Genomic DNA, 4,401 nt, shown 5'->3' with positions numbered 1-4,401 from the left:
TTAACCATGAAAACAAATGCTTCAGTTGGAAACAGAATGAGCATACATATTAGAAGGTTTAGCTTAGGCAGATACATAAATATGTCCGTTTTGCACAGCCCCGCAAGACCCTCCTTTCATCTCAGGATGTCAGGGATACCACAAATCACATGAACCCCGAGCAGTGTACCTCCACACATCACTGGCCTTGGTCTCTATAGTTCCCCCACGTCCCCTATATCTTTTCCCATTTGCGTGGGCACCCTCTGTTCTGGTAAATAGTCTGTTTGGCTCGTTGACACAAGTCTTTTCCAGGACGACACCGGTGAGTACCTATGTTTTAAGCCTGCTTTTAGCACCAGGCACCTTCAGGACTTGCTCATGCATTCCACCTTGTGCACAGTATTTGTCAGTATAGATAGTAGTCAATTCAGTAACAGATGTAGAGGTTGTGGTGATGGAGTCTCCCTTTCTATTGCAAGGTGTGGCCTTGGGACATCTGATGGTAACAGTCATATGCAAACTGAGCCTGTGCTTCCCAGAGGTATTGTTCCCATGTCAGGACCTAAAAACTCCCCTTATTATATGGCAGAGTTATTACGTCCCAGCACTGGTGTGGGTGTCCGCCTGCCTGTATCAGTCTGATCCAGAGCTTCATTTGTAAAAGAAAGAGTGCCAGCACCCAAATCGCTGTTCAGAAGCCCGTGGCCAGTGCAATAAACGTCAGCGCACCAAATACCAAAGCTGGTAGGCTTAAGTTCACTAACAGACACTCCCTGGCCCTTTATTTCTCCCTTGAAGGTTCCTGCTTTCTTGCTTTGTGGTGGTTTTGCTGTCTTTCTCTTCCTTCTTCTTTCGGACTTGTGCCTTTTCCCTGTCTAGAGCTCTGTAAATATGTGGTGCTAAAAAAATAAGTGCTAAAACAACAGTTGATGACAGAATGCAGAACAATGCTATACATTCACCCCAGTACAGAGATCTGGGCCTAAATCCATAGTTTTTTTGCTTGCCAATCCAGTTTGAACCCAGCCATATGCAAATCAGTCTTGACCCTGCGCCCAATGAGAACAGTCCAACCCAAACTGCCCTCACTCCCTGCCACTGGCTCAAATTAACAAATGATCTGATCAATTGTATGAGGAGGGATTTTTAAAAAATGTACTGTAAGGGAATGAAATATTAACAAGCAAGTAATTTGTTCAGGACAGTATTTTTTCATTAGGGCTATTCTCCTGAGTTATATCTATTTCACTATTTTTACACTTAATCAGAGAGTGAGACAATTCTTGTCCGACGACTGTTCACCCTACCAGATACACACAAATACAAAAAAAGTAAGTGGGCCCCTTACTGGGGAATCCCTCATTGTGGACTCACATACTATTTCATGGATATCATTAAAAATGAAGACGAGTCACCTTGCACAAATGTAATAGTGGCTTGCTTCATAATAGTGGCTTGACTCAACCAATAATTGGGAGCTCAATATAACGTTTTTCACCTGGGTAAGTGTAAGGGTCATTTCTCCAGTATTACATCTTTCATAGATTCACATGCTTGTATCTTCCCCGTCGTCATGGTGGGAGTCTCACAGTCACAGAATGAACAAAGCAGTATCATAGAGAAGAAAACTGCATAGAAAAGCCCATAGGGACTGTAGTATTTGGTAACCAGACCTCCTCATTGTTTGGTCCAAAAGTCAGCCAATCAGCATTGCTGCCCTGCCCTCACACTCCCCAGCAGAATCTTCCTGCCTCAGATTTCCAACCGCCTTTGTGTGAGAAAGGAGTCTCCCTGAGCTCTGCTCAGCTTGCTGTTCCTGTGTGAACTATTGACCTTTTACTTTCAACTATCTTATCATCTGTATTAAGGTATTGTGTGTACCTACTTTCTTTCATAATGGCTGAAAGCTCTAAAAAGAGTCTTTTCAGGCCTTGCAGATCCTGTGGGAAGGCTAGGCTTTTCTCTGAAGATCCTCACAAGGACTGCTTATATTGTCTTCATCCTAAGCATGTGGCCAAGGATTGTAAATATTGTAGAACCTTCTCTGCTAAAACTCTGAGGGACAGAGAGGCTCGTCTGCTGTTGTGGCTTCAAAAGAAGAAGGCTGCATCAGATTCAGATTCCGGGGAGGAATCTACTAACTTAACACCTAAAAAGAGAAAGGCCTCACATTCTGAGGAAAGGGTGGAGCCTAAGAAGGTTAAATCAAAGGGGAAGGAGGTGTCATCTCTCCCTCTTACTCCCCTCAAGAAGCCTTCAGGTCAGAAAGGGGCAGGGTCTGCTCCGTCGACCAGCTCCCTGGTTTCTGCTGCAATATCTGTGGTAAAGTCTTCAGCCACATCGACGACCTCACCGTCGACGACGACTGTTTCGACGGCGGCAGCTGCGTCGACGACAGGAACTAAGACACCGTCGACGACAGCTACGTCCACGAGTTTGATCATCCCGTCGACGAAGAAACCGTCGACGACGACGTCGTCGACGAAAGGATCAGTGACGAAGTCGTCAATGACTCCGTCGACGGAGACCCCCTCGACGACGGTCCCGTCGACGATGGCTTTTGTGACGACGGCTCCGTCGACGAGGGCTATGTCGACGACGACTCCGTCGATGAAGAGTGTAATTTAAACGGCAAAGGCATTTAAATCACCACAGTCGAAGACTTTGATCTCCATTCGCTCATTGCAGTCGTCGACCGGTTCGGCGACCATAAGTAAAGCTTCAGAATTCACGTTGTGGACGCAGATTTCGCCTCTACCCCCATCTTCTTTGCTGGAACAGGATTCAGAAGGGGAGGAGTCGTCAGGAGCGGCCTATAGCCCTTCCCAACTTAGAATAAAGAGCCAGGACACAGATGAAGAGGAGGTGTTTTTTCTTTAAGGAGAGAGCTCAGTCTCAATCTACAAGATATGAATCTTTCCAGGAGACTTGTAACTATAATGAGGATGATGAGCAACAAGAAGAATCGCGAGAGGAGTCGCGAGAAGAGTCAGTCTCCATACCTGTTTCTCTGGTCTCTGACCTGATGTTCATGATTAACGACTATTATCGTTGTTTTCCAGAGGCAAATGCATCTCTGTCATCTACGCCGGCGACTACAACGCAACCTCCGAAGACCCAATCTACTCCTCATGAGCAGTTTGTGAGATCACCACCAGTGAGAACGATCAGGGACGATCTGACGGATACTGATGATGATGAGCAACCCGAGGAAGGTGACCTTATACAAGATTCTACGGGGCAGGAATGGAATGAGTACATTTTGCCGTCGGCCCCTTCACCTACTCCGCCGTCAACCACTTCTCCTCCTCAGGATATTGGAGGATTCCATGGTATTATGGAAAAAGCAGCTAAGAGATTTGATTTGGAAATGGATGTTAAAGAAACTGAATGTTTCTTATATGATTTCAAAGATGACACCAGGAAATCTGCCCGCTCAATCCCGATTATTCCTCACATTTGGGAAGAGGGCCTAAAAATTTTACAGACACCGGCTTCCATCGCGGTTTCGGTTCCTAGAATCGAAAAGAAATATAGAGCACCAGAGTCTGCTGTGGCCTGTCTGATAGGACACCCGAGACCGGAGTCGGTGGTGACGCAGGCGGTGCAGAGGAATTCAAAGAATCTGGTTTCTACTTCAATGGTGCTGCCAGACAAAGAAGGACTTGGATGGATGGAGCCGGGAAGAGGTTTGCGGTCATGGTAGCCTCTACGATTAAAGCAGCCAATGCTATGGCCCTGATTAGCCGTTTTAACAGGCAAATGTGGTCGGATTTGGCACCCATTCTGTCTGCACTACCGGAGGATAAGAAAGAAGAGGCAGCTGCTATCCTCCGCGATGGGGCAAAGTCGGCATCGGAATCCATTGACGTTGCCATGGATGTTTCCTCTATGGCCTTCAGGCAGATGACAGGAGCAGTTTCACTTCGGAGACAGGGTTGGCTAAAGGCAACATCCTTTTGTCCGGAGGTGCAGGCGAAGATTGTTGACATGCCATTCGACGGCGAAAATCTTTTTGGAAAGCATGTAGACGAGGCGCTACAGGGTATCAAGTCAGACACAGATACGGCTAGAGCGCTGGGATCCCTTCAGCAAGGACGGTTTCAGTCCTTTCGTAAAAGAGGTGCAAGGGGTCAATTTAATCAGAGGTCTTCATATCCATCCAACAGATATCAGCCCTATAACCAGCAAGGATATAGGCAATACAATACAGGCAATCAGTATAGATCCTCCAACTCCTCTTTCCATCAGCAGTCTAGGGGCAAGTCTTCCAATAGAGGAAAGAATCAACAATCTAACAGATGACAATGATCTCATGCCGGCGCTCCCCACACAGCAGATCCCGGAAAACGACCACTATCTGTCTCACTTCTTCGACAATTGGATGGCCATAACATCGTACAAATGGGTTTTGGACAT

General features: G+C 46.6%; 1 pseudogene; it reads left to right on the top strand.

The window, feature by feature from the left end:
• The first annotated feature begins 1,878 nt into the window (after positions 1-1,878).
• LOC147685142 (uncharacterized) lies at positions 1,879-3,688 on the top strand (annotated as a pseudogene).
• The last annotated feature ends 713 nt before the right edge of the window (positions 3,689-4,401 follow it).

Source organism: Lissotriton vulgaris, chromosome 10, assembly GCF_964263255.1.
Source record: "Lissotriton vulgaris chromosome 10, aLisVul1.2, whole genome shotgun sequence".
NCBI classification, from domain to species: Eukaryota; Metazoa; Chordata; class Amphibia; order Caudata; family Salamandridae; genus Lissotriton; species Lissotriton vulgaris.
The sequence above is the reverse complement of the archived record's forward strand: the minus strand, read 5'-3'. Positions and strand labels throughout refer to the sequence as shown.